The sequence below is a fragment of the Alosa pseudoharengus genome, unplaced genomic scaffold (genome assembly GCF_046254945.1).
Source record: "Alosa pseudoharengus isolate Yale_2024_CS ecotype anadromous, Long Island Sound unplaced genomic scaffold, YU_APseudo_1.1 YU_APseudo_1.1_scf_4, whole genome shotgun sequence".
NCBI classification, from domain to species: Eukaryota; Metazoa; Chordata; class Actinopteri; order Clupeiformes; family Clupeidae; genus Alosa; species Alosa pseudoharengus.
Window position 1 is genome coordinate 32,087,359 of NW_027468774.1, and position 19,960 is coordinate 32,107,318.

At 40.4% G+C, this 19,960-nt stretch overlaps 1 long non-coding RNA gene across 1 annotated transcript; it reads left to right on the forward strand.

Annotated features, from left to right (window-relative positions):
- Positions 1 to 9,634: 9,634 nt before the first annotated feature.
- On the forward strand, positions 9,635 to 11,065 carry LOC143103187 (uncharacterized). Its single transcript, XR_012982743.1, has 3 exons — positions 9,635 to 9,805; positions 10,493 to 10,556; positions 10,977 to 11,065. It is a non-coding gene; the product is annotated as an uncharacterized LOC143103187 (long non-coding RNA).
- Positions 11,066 to 19,960: the final 8,895 nt, after the last annotated feature.

Consider the following 19,960-nt stretch of genomic DNA (forward strand, 5'->3'; position numbering starts at 1 on the left):
TTTTTACCTTGTACAGTCCTAAAGATAAGTGATTAATTAGATTTTGACCTGGCGGCGGCGGCCATATTGGATTTCTCCGTTTTGAGGCATTATGGGACATTTTTGAGCCTGGCATACAGAAGATTTGAATTCAGCACCCTTCAAAACCCCTAAAAATGTTGTATGCCAAAAATTAACATGATTTGCCTTCAGGGTTAATTTATTTTCAAAATTGACCTAGACTAGAATAAATGTCGCTAAAAATAGGCTTTAACTGATTATAATTTCGATGGTACAGTATATTCATTTATCAAGTAATTACAAATGAAACCTAAATAATGTAACATTTCATTTGTAACAGTTATTCCAAGGTAGCCTATGGTGTCTATTGACTTCAGTTCACTCCATTTGAAGGTATTGCAAGGAGCTGATGCAAAAATGGTAATGTTTAAAACCAGCATGGATATTTTTCTCCTCTGAGGTGGATAGACTAATTTAAGTAGTAAGAATGTTTAGGTTACTGTACCTGCACATAAGCAAAATGATAATAAAGGATTTGTGTGTGGAGACTATTTGCTGCAGGTGCTATGGCATATTAGTTAATCTAATTAATGTCGAGATCTTGCAGCAAAAAAAGCTGCATAGGGGTAGGACCTCTAGGTCTTGTTAGCTATATAGTGTAAACACACTGGCTGAAAGGGCTGATTAGCGAAGCAGTCCTGTACCTGTCCCCTTTACCTAGGTAGTGGGTCTGGATTACCAATGGAAACTCGACCATTCTATTCAGTGGCTGCAAGAACTCAAGTAGACCTGAAGTACCAAATAATCATTCTCACAACCAATTATAGATCAATTTCTCCCTTCCAGTGTAAGCACAGAGTTCACCTTTCTCAATGTTCTTTTGATCTCTGGGCCATCCTGCATAGCTGAACCTGCTTTGTTTACATGTACATGGCCAGAACATTTCTCAGAATTTTGCCATTGCACTTCCTGCCCTCAAATCCCCCTCTTTTCCCAGAATTCTATGAGCAGATGTCAAGACCAATTGGGTGTGGTGACTGCAAAATTGCACTCCCCTGTACACCAGGGTAAAGAGATGTCATTTTACAGGTCACAAACTTGATTGAGCATAAGTCTAAGAAAGCAAGACTAGCCAGCGTAGGGTTAAATAAGGTTCTGAGAAAAAGAAGAAGAAACCAAAGCAAGAGGTTAATAGGGACAGCCACACAGAAGGAGACTCGGCAGAGCCAAGAGAATGTCTCAGCTTTAAAAACTGATCAGACAACACATTGAAAACTAGAATGTAGAAAACTAGAACTTGTGCCAAATGTTTACGAATGTGCTCAGAATATGCAAATGAGCTGAATACAAACCTGATGTTTGCCTTGACAGTCTACTAGCTGACATTTAAAGCTCACAGCTCATTGTGTAGCATTTTAATCGACTTCATAGATTTTTTAACATCCTATGTAAAATGGAGGTTCTACTTGAGTGACATTAAATTAATAGCGAAGAGGATTTAAGAAATGATCTGTAAGAAACAGCCATGCTCGCCGGAAAAAATTTACCCAGCATCCATCGTAGCCCATACCTATGACCTTAACAAGACGACAATGATTGGTACTGCACTATTATGACAAAAAAACGAAAATCATGATGACTGAGAGAGAAACATCATGGGTGAGAAGACTTTTCCATCTTGAGTGATATATACAAACTCATACCGTGCTATGAAAATATCAGATTCTGTTTGGCAAAGATGAAATATATACGTGCAATTCCATCTGGTATATATCTTCGCAATACAAGTATTCTGATATATTTACAATGCATAATAAACAAGGAAATTATATCATAGGATAACTCATAAAGCAAATCCGAGACCACTGCAATAGATCATGGTGAATGTGTTGGCCTAGTCCAAATTGTCCACATGACCACATACTGAGGAAGAGATTCAGTACCAAATTGCATATAAAGCCCTGACAATTTAACTAGAAAAATGAATGTGGTGTTCCGCCACATTAATAACAGGTGATTTGCCTATTTCATAACACAAACAACCCTTTGAGGGGGAGGCTAGGTAGTCAGCACTCTAAAATGGCAGTGAATAAATTGATTTTGTCAGTGGGAGGTAAAAAACTGCATACTGAGTATAGATCTTAGTGTTAAACTGTCACAGGTCAAAATGTTGGCTTAATGAGCTGTTTCTCTCCTGACTCAGGTTCAGACTCGGGCTGCATACAATATTTGATGTTAGAGACACAACATCAAAGAAAAAATAGTGATGAGCAGTTTTGAGTATAGCTGTTTTGTGACTCAATGATAGATCCATAAGGGAAAATGGCAACAGTGTTGTTTTGCGCCTCCTGGCTGTCCTTAAAGTGAATAGCAGCCTCATGGGGGGGTCTATGGTCTTTTGGGGCCCCACCATCGGCTTCAAGGCAGTGCTGCCTGGAAGGCGCTAGGGTTAGTCAAGGGTTATGGTTATGGTTAGGTGCCTTGAAGTCAACGGTGGCAGCGTTGTCTTGAAGTCGACGGTGGGAGCCCAAAAGACCATCAAGCCACATGGGGGGCTATATGGGGTAATTAACCCCCACTGTGGTCTCATACTGTAGGTAATGAAGTATAACATTAAAATATCTGGGCAATTTTGAATGTGTTAGTTGATATAATCAGTATCTTGGAATTTCTAAACTAATTCAGTGCCAACAGAATCTGTTTATATTTGCATTTGTGTGTGTGTGTACAGTGGTTTGCAATGGAGGTTAGGTCCAGTTGAGATCCTGTTTTAGAAGGAGAACCCACCTTTAGCCACAATTTATGACCACAACTTTAATGAGCTTTCACCAGACATGCAATCTCTTCAAACTGATTGCAACTACACTGTAATGGTCCCAATTGTTCCAAACATTTCAATAACATTGCATATGTCATTGACAATTTGATGAAATGAGAATAATCAACCATAGTCTCTCAGAGTATTGCTGTCTCTCATTCAGGTGATGTCTTTTTGAAAGCCGAGATATCATAGATGTCCAGCTCAATTTTGATCTCAGAGTCAAATTTAAACCCAGTAATATAGAGTTATTGATGCGACTAACACCAGGAAAAATCATATTCAATACAATCCCTCTTCTAAGGCCGAATATAATTTGATCAAAGTGCCAGATTAATACTGTATTGTTGTGCTCCATCCGGTTGCTTGCCTAACATGCTCATTACACCTTAGGATAACACTGGACCTTTTTTTTCTCTGCCATCAGCTGCGACATAATGATACAGAGAAATGTGATTGGGCCTTATACGGGGGCCTCATACATTTAGGCTGTCGGGTAACTGTATTTATGATACAATCCATGTCCCAGGGCCACCACAGAAAGCCATAAATTTCGCCAAGGGGAGCTCTCATGTACCGTGAGAGAGCATATGGCTGGATATTGAAAACTTGTGGTGGCTATACTAATGTATGTGGTTAAGTGTGTATTTTTGTATGAGCGTGTTCGTGTGTGTGTATGTGTAAACTTTATATGTGTGTTTCTGTGTGTGCCTGTTTGAGTTTCTCTCTCTCTCTCTCTCTCTGTGTGGTGTTACTGTCTATATGTGTGTCGACATTCAATGTCCTCTCACCCCTTTTGCCATGTTCAGTCACAATGGGCTTAGCATTTACTGTACATTCCTAAAAGGTGTTCCAAAGGCATAACCCTAACGGCTGACGTAGAATAGTGGCAGTCTGCAGACCTCAGCTAAATCCGGCCTACTGTCAGCCTCTTTGTGGCTCACTCAGGTTATGATATTTATTTGAACACCATGAATAATACATGAAGCACATAGTTCATGTGAAGTGCTAAATATAGTTATATCTCCTATAGCAAAAAAATATGTTAAGCTAATGTGGCCGACTTCCATAATTTGATGCAATATACCCGCAGGCACTCATAATAAGCATGGCATGTACCTGAAAAAACACTTTCCCCCGCTTTTTATCTTTTCTGAGGCCTGGAGTTACACATATATATACACAACATATTTCAATGCATTGTGGTGGTGTGGTTAATCAGGAAGCAGAGACATGTGGTCCTTTTGAAGCCTTGGCTCTCTGGGACCAGGTTTCTCGGAGTAAGTCCATCCAATCAACTCTACAGGTCTATGGGCGACATATGGGAACATCATGATTTAGCTATGTGATGCGACCCATTTGTGGACCATCTCTATTCTCGATGTGGAACCTTTGGGTAGTCATGGCAACCTGTGCAAATGAATGCATTTATATGCACTCATGATGGGGCCCGGGTCTCTGTGCCAACACAGGGACTCTTTGAACTAGATGTACCGCAGAGCGGTACAAAATATGACCGCCGCCCAGTCCAGCACATTTTTTCCAAAAAATATATCACGCTGAAAGGCCTATATGATTCTAACTGTCTCACTAAATTGCATTATCCACACTCAATTCTCACTGATATCTGCTAGACAAGTACCAAAACATGATTAGTTCATAGATTTCACATGTAAAATTAATTTTATACAACCCCACCTCCATCTTGACTGTTCATAATTCTGAGAAAATCTTGAATTGTGTGCATGTGTGCATGTACATGTTTATGTTATGTGTGTGTGTGTGTGTGTGTGTGTGTGTGTGTGTGTGTGTGCGTGCTTGTGTCTGTGCCTGCGTATGTGCCTGTGCATGCAAGCGTACATATGTCTACTGTGTGAGTATGTGTCATACGTATGATTACTGTGAATGTATGTGTGTGTGTGTGTATCTGTTTGTGCACATGTGTGCACATGAAATTGGTTAACATGACCCCTGGAGGCAAACATACGGAAAAAAATGGTCATCCTAGTCCCTACAGTTCTCAAGATATTCACAGAGAACTGTGTCTGCCCTACCCTCCTTTCGGGGGGTACAGTCCAGTACAGTCCAAACCGTAAGGTTTAGGAGGACCATTTTTTTTTGTATGTTGATCTCAAGGGGCCATGTCAACCAATTCCATAACCACTCATTTCATGTATAGCGCCACCTAGTTAAACACAAAAAAGTAAAAATGAGGTGTTGTAATCGCAGGTATCTGTGACCTAACATAGTCAAAACTGCACGAAATTGGAAGTGTAGGATCATTATGACACCCTCTGAATGCACGCCAAGTTTCTTGGAATTCCGTTCATGGGGGGCCACACAATAAAACATTTATGTTACTATACACCAACTGGCCTGTAGGTGGCCAGAGACAGTTTTCTGTGAATATCTCGAGAACCGTAGGGCCTAGGAGGTCCACCTTTTTTTTGTATGTTGGTCTTAAGGGGGCATGTCAACCCATCCCATTACCACTTATTTCATGTATAGCGCCACCTAGTTAAAAATTAAAAAGCAAAAAATGAGGTGTTTTCATCACAATATCTCTGGCTGACATGGTCAAAACTGCACGAAATTGAAAGTGTAGGATCATTATGACACCCTCCGAATGCATGCCAAGTTTTGTGAACTTTCGTTCATGAGAGGCCTTACAATAAAAAAATGTATGTGTACATTTAGTGACCGTACACCAACAAGGATTCCCGGGACACTGAAAGACCAGGGTACACGAAACTTGGTGGGCATGTAACCCCACATGGATAGCATGGAACCATAATTTCTCGTTTTGATCTGTAGCCCCCCCGCTGTACTGGACCCCCCGAAAGGAGAGTAGGGCAGACACAGTTTTCTGTGAATATCTTGAGAACCGTAGGGCCTAGGATGACCAATTTTTTCCGTATGTTTGCCTCCAGGGGTCATGTTAACCCATTCCATGTGCACACATGTGCATAAACAGATACACACGCACACACATACATTCACAGTAATCATACGTATGACACATACTCACACAGTAGACATATGTACGCATGCATGCACATGCACAAACACACATACGCAGGCAAACACACAAGCACGCACACACACACACACATCCACACACATAAACATAAACGTGTACACGCACACATGCGCACAATTCAAGAATTTCTCAGAATTATGAACAGGCAAGATGGGGGTGGGGTTGTATAAAATGAATTTTACATGTGAAATCTATGAACTAATCATGTTTTGGTACTTGCTGTCTAGCAGATACCAGTGAGAATTGAGTGTGGCTAATGCAATTTAGTGAGACAGTTAGAATCATATAGGCCTTTCAGCGTGATTTATTTTTGTGGAAAAAATGTGCTGGATTGGGCGGCGGTCATATTTTGTACCGCTCTGCGGTACATCTAGTTTGGGATAGGGTGGCCTGGCAGACCCTATATAAACCTCTGACCTATTTGAACCTCTGACCAATCAATGACTCCCTTTGCTGGACTGCTGGACATCAACCCACACCCACCGACATGGGATGCTAGCAACGAGGCTATCACCCATGGGCACCAGAGTCCGTTGCTAGCACATCCCTAAAGGTGTAAAGGTGGTGGGTTAACAGGTCTTCACCCACTCAAGACCTTCGCTGTTACATAATCTGAAATGAGGCCAACCAACCATAAAAAATGTTTATGGTTATAATAAGTCATGGAGGGTTAGAAAGAGGCCAAGGGGATGTGTTTTTTTTTTTTTTGCAATAAAAAATATTATTTAATATCATTATTAATTATTGTGTCATGAAACTAAGAGAGGGAGGTTGGCCTCTCATGTATTCAAAAGGTCAGATAGAATGGTTTCATATTGCTCCATGTCCTACATCAGACCGGAGGGGAAAACAGAGATTTAGCAACCTATACTCTTAACTCCACAGAGCATTAAAATCAGAGTTAAGTATCAAACGTTAAATTTTCTGCACTAAAATATTTTCACTGCTCCCACATTTTCTGTAACATTCTGTGCTAAAGGCTTACTGGTTGCATGTCTCTATAATGTGTCACCTCGACACGAGCCCAATTCATTATGGATGGCATCTAAATTATTACATACTGTATGAGTATGGCATTGTTCCTTTCCCGGTTTCACCTTGATGCAAACAAAGGGCAAAGCCGGAGCAGTGAAGGAAAAAGAAGTGCATCAATTGTGTAATTACAGCAAATTATTTTTTTTTTCAATTTTTAATTGAATGTTATTTTCAACATTAATATGAATACTACTGCAAACACAGAAACTTTATTTTTCAACTGACGTGATGAAGCTAAACAAATATGTATATAGCATGCAAATGAGATTTGTATTGAGAATAAGAAAAATACACACAAGCACACACACACACTCTCTCTCTCTCTCTCTCTCTCTCTCTCTCTCTCTCTCTCTCTCTCTCTCTGTGTGGGGGTTCCTTATACTCACATATATGCCGTCATTGTTTTTTTTTAGTTATATAAATAAATCTGTAACATTTCCACAGCAGTTAAATCTTTTAGTGTAATGTAAATACCCTAACACCAAAATTATAAATTATAAAGATAATGTTATATTATCTTCAATATTATATTATTGAACTGTCAATCGATTAAAAATGAATTACATACTCTGTGATTAATTAACATAAATGAATCACATGCATCCATTTTTGCTATGAACATATCTTAAAAACAAGTTTGGCAGATCAGTGAATCAATGAAGAGCCAAACCAACATTATAGACTTTAAAGTTCAACGTGTCTCTCTTTTATTATAATTTTCCCTTTGGGTCAGGCATCAGCATAGTTCTTTTTAAAACGTAGGCCTAGGCTAAATGTTTCGTTCAAAGCAGTGCTTTCTCGCCTGCCTCCGTCAGTCACGATAGCCAGACTGCACTAGGTCAAATGTCACTATGAAATGCGATTAATCAGCGTTAACTTTTATTATTTTGACAGTCATACTTATCTTATCTTATCTTATTAACCATGACCACTGTATCGGACAGCTAAACTTAGGTGAATACACATTAAGCCCAACATCTACAGATACCATAACTTGATACAAAAGTTAAAGTAGCTGCGTCTCGACGTTGCTTGGCAACCATTCAGATAGAGGAAATATTTTTCTCGGCGGAAGAATGATTATCTAGGAATAACTTGTTATATTTCTAGTTGCTGGGTCGTTACTTTTTGAAACTTGGCCAGGTATTTACAGTATAGCAGTTTTAGAAAAGCAATAACCCACTCGAGTCCGTAGGTTACACTGATTCTACAACAGATAAGGGGGGTTTTAGGCACTCCGCTAGCGCGCTGTGCCTAACAACGCCCCTTAGCAGTTGTAGAATCAGTGTAACCTACGGACTCGAGTGGCTTATTGCTTAAATGAATCATTTAGCTAAAGTTTTGCTCACCTCTTAAGGCTAAAATTTCATCAAGGTCAGAGGAATCATGAATAGCTCCTGGTATCAGTGTGGATATCTTGATTTTGATGCAGGACCTTCAGTCATCTGAGAGAATGTAATTTATGAGGTGGAATCCCACATTTTACCATGGTAGTGATCCAAAGCAAACACTCTAATCAACAATAACAACAACAAAAAAATCAAAAACCTGCACTGTACTGCTATTTTCGAAATCTCAAGCAGAGCTTAGACCTCAACTCAAATTTGTGAGAATGGCTTATGCACAGGATAGGAGGGGAAAACTTCAAGATCAACTAAGGTGATTGATTCTTACAGTACCTCAAAAGAGTGAGCTGTAATAAAAAAATCAAAGTATTCGTTTAGGGGGGTGCAGGTTATTTAAAGTTTTTATTTTTATTGTATTTTTATATATTCCCTTTATAATAGTCCAGTTTGTTTTTCATTTGGATTTTAAATATTAATATTTCAAATATTAATCTTCTGGTCTTGCTTTTATCTTTTACATTACAAAAGATTGTTATTTTAACGGATTACCAGCTTTCATATAGTGAGTGATGTGGTTAGTGTGTTAGTGATGTGTTAGTTTCTTAGACCATATACTTAATGTCTACAGTCACACACATGTACATCTACATCTGTGTGTGTGTGAGTGTGCGTGTGTGTGTGAGAGATAGTGAGTGTGTGTGTGTGTGTGTGTGTGAGAGATAGTGAGTGTGTGTGTGAGAGATAGTGAGTGTGTGTGTGAGTGTGTGTGTGTGTGAGAGAGAGAGAGAGAGAGAGAGAGAGAGAGAGAGAGAGAGAGAGGAAAGGAGACCGCACCCCATCCACACATGTCTGCCTGATATATTGGCCTCTGTGAGGATTAAGTGTACATGTTGCAACGGCACTAAATCACACATGAACATTTATGACAGAATCTCTCTCTTTCTCTTACACACACACACACACACACACACACACAGACATCATGACACAACATTTAAAGGTCTCATTCACTGAGAAACCGTTTAATACTTGTTACTTTCAAAATACTATAGCTCACTCCAAGTTGCATATGCATGCTGCACGTGAAAATGATCTTCTACCCCCATTGCCCGCATTAACCAATGAAAGAAAATACACGGAAAAACAAGCGAATCAGAAAGAGCCCTTCCCAATGACGCCGAAGGGAAACTGATTATTCATGGCCTCGCCCACCTTGGCTTGTGACCGCCTACAGGAAGACTGGAAGATTTTGCGGCTAGGGGATTGTCTCTCTGCAGCTAGTATAAGCTAACAGCAAGTTGCTAACATGGCGGAAAAAAATTATGCCTGTGTTATTTGTGGCAATAACACATCAATGTTGCATGTCTTGCCTTAGAAACAAGAGTTGATGAAGAAATGGTTCGGATTTATCGTTGGAACACCACCACCGAAGTAGTGCAACATTAGTTCTGTGTTCCAATCATTTCGACCACACTCACTGCCTACAGTTAGAAAGTGGTTTTGCATCGATGTTCTGAAAACCTGGTTCTGTACCGTCATGACGATCGACCACCAGGCTCACAGGCTGTAAGTACAAACAAACTTTTCCACCTAACGTCTGTTACAAAATAGCATGTTCATATTCTTCACGTTAGCATGCATGAAAAGGGTAGGCTACAAGCTAGGCTTAGGCTAGCCTATATTACAGGAAGCTACACCAGGCACGTAACTGAAGTGTTCTGTTCGCGACGTGTAAAATCAGAGAATGTCTAATAGGAAGGGCTCTGGTAAAATCCATTAGAGGAATGGTCTATTTTCCCGAACATAGCCTACAGGCCACTAACACGCCAGGTGTAGCTACTTCCATTGATTAGGCCTATTGGAAGCTAATTGTTGCAGTAGGCTACATAACGCGAACGGAATGCTTCAGTTACGTGCCTGGTGTAGCTACACTCATAAGAAACTGACCACACTACCTGAGATTTAGCTTGTTGAACCTATAATCTTCTAACCTAAGCGTTAAACCACAAATAATAATATTAGCAACAATATATTATGCTCAACTAAGTACGGGTATTGTTCTAGTCTAAACAGGGAAAATCAAAAACACAATACCCGTGCACTATTAGGAAGTTGCTATCACTATAGAGCTCGGGTATTTACACTTCAGTCTAATTTATGTCTTCTTGCCATTATTACATTGACCTTTGTAGGCCTACAATGATGTTTTGTTTGATTACTTGCTGTTTACTTAGTGTTTTGTATGTCTTCCAGAGCACATCCTCATGTCAGGCTACACAGCTTTCTAGCCTACATTAGGTCATCACGTTAAGCAAAGGTTTGTGATCTAACTTTTATTGTTGTGCTAGTTAGTTTCTAGAAGTCTTTTTCTAGTAGGCTAATACAGGTTCTTATGTGCTCGTCAATGTTTGGGAAAGTCAATTCATGGGTTTCTTCAGGTCACTTTCCACAGGTGTATAAAATCAAGCACCTCGATTATGAATGCAGACTGCATGGTGCTTGATTAATACACCTGTGTAAATGGACCTGATGAAACCCATGAATTGCATAACAGATAGAATTGATATTACCGAATGTCTTCTTGTGGGTGTGCTACTTAGTACATCATACACCTTACCACAGTCACTAAAATATTTTTGTTTCCATTGTGCCAGTACAGTTTTGTGTGAGATAGTGAATGTCCTGTGTACTATTAGTATCTTGTAACTTGACAGTAATACACATTTATTTACTTTAGGTACCCAAACAGAATACTTCATGAAAAGTATGAGTATTGATACAAGCACTTCGGATACACCATGGGCATGGGGGCCTGCTACCTCTACTGCTATCAAGCCTGTTCATCCAAGGCCAGCTAGAAGACCTCGGGTTGATCAAGAGGAGGAGGAGGATGAAAGCGACATCTTCACAATAACACCTATGGCCCAGCGCAATCAAAGAGCAATGTAATAGAATCATCACAGCCAACGAATGTGTTTTGTGTGTTGTCCCTTCGGATCCCCAGGACAATACAAGCCGAAACAACAACTCAGACCTTTTTGCCTAAATAATCCCAGCACCATCTTACAAAGGATCTGTAGGCCAGATGTCTGCATCGTCTGGCAAAAAGTAGACATTGTTAATTCTGTGCATAGTTTGGATGTTCTTGTTTTGTGTTTGCATTATTTTAATAGACTGCAATATTACTATTTGTCAGTGTTTCACGGACCACCTAGCAAAAAAAAAAAAAACAGTAGACCTACTTCAACAGTATATTACACAATAGGCCTTCTCACTGAACCACCTTGCTTATTGTCTTTGCACCTTGCTTATGGTGTCAGAGGATTCATATGATTTAAACTGGCATAGGTTACATCAGTGTTGCAGAACTGTTTGGATTTACATACAAGTTGGTTCAATATTGCAAACAACTCATCTATTATATTTTACCACATCTACTTGTGGAACACTTGAGAGCTTGCGGACCACACTTTTGAGTACCACTGCTGTATGTAAATATAATAAAGTTATTTATTGAAAATTGACCTGTTTTGTATATTTGTTTTAGGAGTTTCATCAGTTTTTGTCCCTTTTGAGCTAAAGGTTTATCTTACCTTTCATATCTTCTGTCTCACAGAGGGCCATAGTCGTCATTGTCGAATGTTTAGTGCATTTTGAAGGGAGTACATTATGCTAAGGCAGACTGGTTCTAATCCTGAGTACAGGGTCATACAGACAACAGGGGTACTGGTGTTGCCTATTTTTCTAACCACATGAGCAATCCCCTTACGAAAAAGTAGTATAGATATCTTATAGTATTTGGGACAAAATATTAAAGTAATCTTATAGGAATAATTGGGACATACTGTAGAAGTACTACTAATAACTCTATAATATCCTGTAACCGCTATAGTTTTTCTATAGTAGTCTTATAGTACCTATAGTATGTGCAAATACTATAGTATTCCTATAAGATTACTGTAATATTTAGTCCCAAAATACTATAAGATTCCTATAGTATAGGCTACTTTTTCTGTCATACGTGACAGAAAACAACTTGAGTAGGCTAACCTCTGCCAATGTCAGGCTATCAAAGCCATAGTTCTCATTACCGGAGAAGTCATGCAGCACACATTCTCTGCTTCTGTAGGCATTCTGGTACAATTCCAGCAAAATATAGCTAGGTAGTAGACATGGGCCAAATGATTCTATTCCGGGAATCAGTTCTTTCAGTTCCCTTCACCTTCACAAATCGTTCGTTTGATTCGTTCTTTCAGTTCTTTCAGTTCCTTAAGTCAAAATATGCTTTAGAGCACCGTCTTGGTTGTCTTACGTCAAATATCCTTTAAAACACCGTCTCGTATGGTGTGTTACATCATTTATGTAAATATCAAGCTTAATATTAAGCACATAAGTGCCTTTTTTCATAAATATACTGAATGGAATTCAGTAAGAATCATATGGCGTTTTTCCAAGTTCTAGCGCTGGCAGGCAGGCACGTAAGTAAAGCCAGGCCTATCATTTGTTTACCCATAGCAACGCGGTTGCTACCTGCTGTAGTACTCTCATTCACGTTTTAGACTCAATCGCGATATACGGTCGAGAGAGATGAAGCTCTGTTTGTTTGTATCTTTTATTACGTGACCATATTTTTGTATGTTAAAAAGAACCAGTTCTCTTGTTTTGGGAATCAGTTCTCGTCGTTCACCTTCGGGATTCGTTCTTTCTGACCGAATCAGTCGCGAACTGCCCATGCCTACTAGGTAGGTGTGTTTCAGGCCCGGAGTGGGTAATCGGGAGAATTCCCGGTGGGCCGCTTCACTTCTGGGCCGATCGAGTGAAAAATATTGACATTTGCCACGTTAATCTATCTTCTCTTAAAATTGGCTACACACGTTCACATTCTATGCCTAACACCGCAGCCTCTGCATGGGTTGTTCTCCCCTCCCAAGAAGAGTTAATTGGTTGGGTCCATATAGCCCGTCTTTTCTAAAAAGTTTTCTCAGATACCAGCCGGGCCGGCCCTACCGTAGTGATAAGCGTCAGGGAGGATGGATGGTAGAAAGAGGCCATGAGGGACTGAAAAGGCTAGGTAAATAAGACGAAAAGTATTGGAGGAAAATGCTGCCAAATATGCCATAGCTTCCAGATTTTTTTTTTGAAGAATACAGACATAATAGTGGCAACTGGTAAAGAGAGATAGCATTATAGCGGCGTAATTATTGGGCTAAATACTGGACGTTGTAGCGTTGTCAACCTATCGCAAGCAACATATTAAATTAATTAAAATATTAGCCTTTTTGTATCATCCAATATGGCGATTCATAGACTTTGCAAATATTATGCAAATATTGATAACAAAACTCAAGCTTGATCTGTGCATGCAGTAGGCCGAAAACAAAAGTAGCCTAAGTAGCAGATCAGCAGTCCCCAGCTGAAAATGATGAGCCCGACATTAGCTATGACTACAGGGACAAGTAGAAAGGCTAATAGAGTTAACCATATGATTTAAAGTTATTTTATGTAAGAAAGAACAGTAGGCTAAGACAGATCAACCTATATACCTTGTTTGCTCAGAAGTGGGTGTAGTAAAGGAGAAAATCACCAAACAACAACATGATAGCTGACCCATGCAGAAAAAACATGTAAACAATACAGTAGTTCAATATGCCTCTTAGTGGAATTATGGGATACATTTCAAATGCTTTATTTCTTCCTTCCTGTTTTTGTTAACTTATCAACCTATCCTTGTGGAATAGTGGAATATTGGTAGCCTATAATACAAATTATACAGGATAGTAAGAGCTGAAATGTTGCCTTATTTATCAAATTTCCACCGCCACTAAAAAAGTGGGCCGGTCTTGGGCCTGAAACTCCCGGGCTGAAAAGTGGCCCCACTCCGGCCCTGGTGTGTTTGCATTTAGATCTATATATATATTGGGCTATGACCAAGTGGTCTTTCAATGATAGTATCATGGAATTCAAACCATAACTATCTATTCCGATAGCATTAGCAGGCTAGGTCAGTGGCTGAACTGCATTTAGGGTGCTTCCTTGTGTTGTGAAGTAAAATATCTACTAGGAAGATTGCAAAGACTTTTGACTGTGTAAAGAAATAGGTCTTTATTTTAAAACGTTTCCAACTGTTTATTACTTGAAAGCAAGATGACGATTGTCACAAACGTTTAGCTGCTAACGTTACCTCTTTTAGGAGAAATTTTAAGCTGACAGGCAATTGTTACCATTCTATTAAACCAACGTTCACCGACAAACGATCAGGAAGCGGTTCTTCTTCCTACTCGAATACTAGGATCAAACACATGAAGTTGTATCTCCGAAGACATTTTGTGCAACAGTTTTGACTCGAGTTTTAGCCAGGTTTTAGCACTGTAAAGTTGAATATGGAGCATAGCACAGGCAGAATCGGATGAGGACGCACTGGAGGAAGCGTCACAGTACTGTTAGCCAATCAGAGGTGAATTCATTAGCATGTCATTAATATTCATGACTAGAGGCGAAATCCAGTCGTTCCTCCCCGCCCACCTTCCCCACCAAACTAGAACAGCATGAAAGAGACGCAGGACAGCATTTTTTTCACCAAAACCGGCTCACAGGGCATTCATCAATACTACAGACCACTGCCGCCCAGTCCAGCACATTTTTTCCACAAAAAGAAATCACGCTGAAAGGCCTATATGATTCTAACAGTCTCACTAAATTGCATTATCCACACTCAATTCTCACTGGTATCTGCTAGACAACAAGTACCAAAACATGATTAGTTCATAGATTTCTCATGTAAAATTCATTTTATACAACCCCACCTCCATCTTGCCTGTTTATAATTCTGAGAAATTCTTGATTGTTTGTGTTATGTTTATGTTATATGTGTGTGTGTGTGTGTGTGTGTGAGTGTGTGTGTGTGTGGGTGTGCGTGTGTGCTTGTGTTTGTGCCTGCGTATGTGCCTGTGCATGCAAGCATACATATGTCTACTCTGTGTGAGTATGTGTCATACGTATGATTACTGTGAATGTATGTGTGTGTGTGTGTATATCTGTTTGTGCACATGTGTGCACATGAAATGGGTTAACATGACCCCTGGAGGCAAACATACGGAAAAAAATGGTCATCCTAGGCCCTACAGTTCTCAAGATATTCACAGAGAACTGTGTCTGCCCTACCCTCCTTTCGGGGGGTCCAGTCCAGCGGGGGGGCTACAGATCAAAACGAAAAATGACTGTTCCATGCTATCCATGTGGGGGTACATGCCCAACAAGTTTCGTGTACCCCGGTCTTTCAGTGTCCCGGGAATCCTTGTTGGTGTACGTCACTAAATGTACACATAAATTATTTTATTGTAAGGCCCCCCATGAACGTAAACAAAACTTGGCATGCATTCGGAGGGTGTCATAATGATCCTACATTTTAAATTTTGTGCAGTTTTGACCTTGTCAGCCAGAGATATTGTGATGAAAACACCTAATTTTTTGCTTTTTAATTTTTAACTAGGTGGCACTATACATGAAATAAGTGGTAATGGGATGGGTTGACATGCCCCCTTAAGACCAACATACATAAAAAAGATGGACCTCCTAGGCCCTACGGTTCTCGATATATTCACAGAAAACTGTCTCCGGCCACCTACAGGCCAGTTGGTGTATAGTAACATTAATTTATTGTGTGGCCCCCCATGAACGGAATTCCACAAAACTTGGCATGCATACAGAGGGTGTCATAATGATCATACACTTCCAATTTCGTGCAGTTTTGACTATGTTAGGTCACAGATACCTTCAATTACAACACCTCATTTTTACTTTTTTGTGTTTAACTAGGTGGCGCTATACATGAAATGAGTGGTTATGGGATGGGTTGACATGGCCCCTTGAGATCAACATACAAAAAAAAATGGTCCTCCTAAACCCCACGGTTTTCGAGATATTCACAGAAAACTGTGTCTGCCCTACCCTCCTTTCGGGGGGTCCAGTCAAGCGGGGGGGTTACAGATCAAAACGAAAAACGATGGTTCCATGCTATCCATGTGGGGTTACATGGCCACCAAGTTTCGTGTACCCCGGTCTTTCAGTGTCCCCGGAATCATTGACGGAAATTTGGGCATGCGAAAAAGAAAAAAAAAAAAAATCTGACTAAACCTATATGACCGCCGCTTCGCTGCGCGGCTGTCATAATTAATGAAAAAACGATGAGATGAGACCTTTAAAGTATTTTGGATGGGTCACCACAGCACATGTTCACTGTCAGTATATAAGCAGGGCTGTTACATAAGAGTGATGTTTAAAGTGTCAGAAAGTAGGCTACAACGGGTCACTGTGAACACGCAGAGGACAAACCCTGCTTCCTCTTACAGCACAATGTCGAGGCCAACAATCATGCTGAATGGGGCTGTTGACGTGCACAGCAGAAGAGGATGAGATGACCCCGGAGACATGTTAATGTCACATTATCACAGTAGAAGAGAGTGATCTCAGAACATGGGCCTCGTGTTATAGGCGAGCAGACGCAACAGGCCTATTGAAAGCAGCCTCAAATGGCCTCAGCTTAAGTGGCAGTGATTTCATTCCAAAGCTTTGAATGGTCACCTTCTGGACTGTGCTTAGTCACTTTAAACAGCACCGAATAGAATAGCATCACACTTAGACTAGCTTCAAAGTGTGAAAAGCAACACATGGATGATTCACAGCATTTGTCAACTATAAACGCACAATCAAAAGGGGGAAAAATCCATCTAATGAAATATAATATATAAGTAGTTTAGCAAAGGATATCCATAAAATGTATTAATGTATATCAAAATATGACTGACCCAGCTGATTGTCTAAAATGTATTTCCTGATATAATCAATTGCTTTCACACGATGGTAATATAAATTCTTTAATTCATTAAGTGAAGCGTTTGTTTGTGTGTTTGTTTTTTTATCTTATCTTATCATCAACAGTAGTGTGGGAGCCATTAGCTATTGTTGATGTTGTGGTGGTGGTCTACACTAGAGGGCAGTGTGCTTGTGTTACAGTAGCTAGGTCATAGGTCACGGTGGCACAGGCACGCCAGGTAATTAATTCACAGGTGTAGCGGGGGGGTAATGATGCTAGGGTGGCGGGGAGATCGCACAGTTTTTACCGCTGGCACGCCACAGCTAGATTAGCCCTCACGTTTGCATATACTAGTCTGAACTCTGTAAACTATCTTTGCTATTAAATGGGAACATCACCCAAGGCCTCTAAACGTTGTGGACTTCAATTTTATCCGAAGTGGACAGGCCTATAGCGCGTCAAAAACAGGATCTAGCCCTCACCCTGCCGAGTGTCTGATTTGTGGTAAGACAGTCACTACACAAGTAAAAACTTTGATCTCGTTGAGATGTCCTGGAAGAAGAACAAATGAAAATCTGGTCTCGTTTGGATACTTTGGAAGTTGGATTAATGTTCGATATCGTTTGGATACGTTGGAAGTTGAACAACAATTGGATTTCGCTGGAATACTTTGGAAGCTGAATAAGCAAACGGATTACTTTATCGAACTTGAAACCGCAGCATGGTAAAGCCATAAACTGGGTCATCCATCGCCAATCCTAAGGTAGGATAAATCTTTTTATCATCGACCGGCAAAGGAAAACTTGGACGTTCCTGATAAGCAGGTTACGAACTGAAAGACTGTTCAATTAAGACTTGTCGACTACGATGTTATAAAAAAGACTGTTTTGAACGGCCTATTACCATACTGTGAGCTGCAAAGACATTTACGCCTGCACAACAATTGACGCAGTGTTAATAATATTGCTATATAGGTCACGTATTGCGAGTGTGTTGCCTAGGCAAACGGAGAGGCCGCATAGTCGACACAGCGCAATAACAAGGCCCGTGAATCTTACAAAAAAAATCTGTTGAAAATGAGTGACACACAAGGCAATGATGAAAATAAAGCTACAGAGTTGCAACGTGAGGGTAGCGAAAAAAGGACAAGAAAGCCTACCGCTAAAGGAATCGTTATGATAATTGAAAAGCTTCAAAAGGAAAGAAGTATGATTTTTTTAAAAACAAGCAAAATAAAAGCAGACATCGTCCCGTTTTTGTCTTCTGTTGAAAATGTTCCTGCAAATGTGACAAATGTTCAACAAAAGCTAAAAAGGTTTAAATCTCTATGTCAAAATGCCTTTGATCTTCACAACACATTGCTCACAGAGTTTTCTCTGCCTGAAGAGGAACAGAAAAGACAGGAAGAATGGTTTCAGTCAAAAGGGTCTGTTAATGATGCATTTGTTGAAGAAGTGTATAAATGGTTGAAGGAGATGGGAGCTTCATGTGATGATGAAAATGTGAATGATGCTGCTGACATTGTTGATGGTGGCGGTGATGGTGCTGTTTCTGATGATGATTGTGGTGAAAGTGACGATGATGATGATGATGATGATGGTGATGGCCAGGGTGCACAACTAAAGGTGAAAAACAAAGATGCTCAATCTGTGTGTCAAGATGACATTAAGCCAGGGGACAGTGTGTCTAATGTGTCCAGCAAAAGATCAAGCAAACGAAGCCATGGCAGTTCCAGTGCATCTTCCGCACGGCTAAAGGCAAAGGCAGAAAGGGCAGCTTTGATGGAGAAGGCTGCTGCTTTACAAAGGAAGCATCAGCTTGAGGAACAAGAGGAGGAACTCCGATTGGAAAGAGTCAAGCTGAGGAAAAGGAAGGAACAGTTGGAACTTGATACACAAATTGCTATGGCAGATGCAAGGCTTTCAGTACTGGAAGGCAGTGATGTGGGAATGGCCGCATCAGATGGAATGAACTCATACGCGAGTAAGGCACGTAAAGGGCAAAGTCTTCAACTTAATCCAAATGCAAGCACGTATGTTCCTAAACAAAGCACCATGACTACAAAACCAACCTCAAGAGAACCACCTGTGTCTCCTGCGCATGGCGAGGACCCTTTTGCACGCTCACAGGATCATGAACAGCGTCGTGTCATATCATCAGCAAGGGATAGCACTTTCAGACTGCAGTCACAGCCACTCAATGGAACACATGGTACTGGCCGACAGCATCAGTTTGAAAATGTTCCTACAACCTTAATAACTGCGCCTGCTGGATCAGTAGCTGCACAAGAACAGCAATTGCACAGGCTTCAGCCAGCACAGAACACTCCATCAATGCAAAGCACTGTGGACCAGAATGCCATATGTCGAATCTTGCAAAGGCAGAATGAGATTACAGCAATGCTTGTGCAGCAACAAATGTCATCAAGTTTGCCACAGAAAGACATAGCCATATTCGATGGGGATCCATTGCAATTTCTTTCATTTGTTAGAGCTTTTGAACACTGTGTTGAGGAGAGAACTAGCAGCTATCAAGACTGTCTTTACCTGTTAGAGCAATATACTACAGGGCAGCCTAGAGAGCTGGTTCGAAGTTGCCTACATATGGCATCACAGCAAGGATATCAAAGAGCAAAATGTCTTCTGCGAGAGCACTTTGGCAGTGAACAGAAGATAGCAACAGCTTATATGGACAAAGTGTTCGGATGGCCTGTCGTAAAGGCTGAGGATGTTAAGGCATTGCAAGAATTTGCACTTTTCCTAAGAGGATGCTGCAATGTTATGACTGAGATACAATGTATGGAGGAATTGAACATTCCATCAAATATGAAGAATGTGATAATGAAATGGCCGTACAGGCTGCGGGACAGATGGAGATCGATCTACGGCCTGTGAGCTACAAGAGCGACG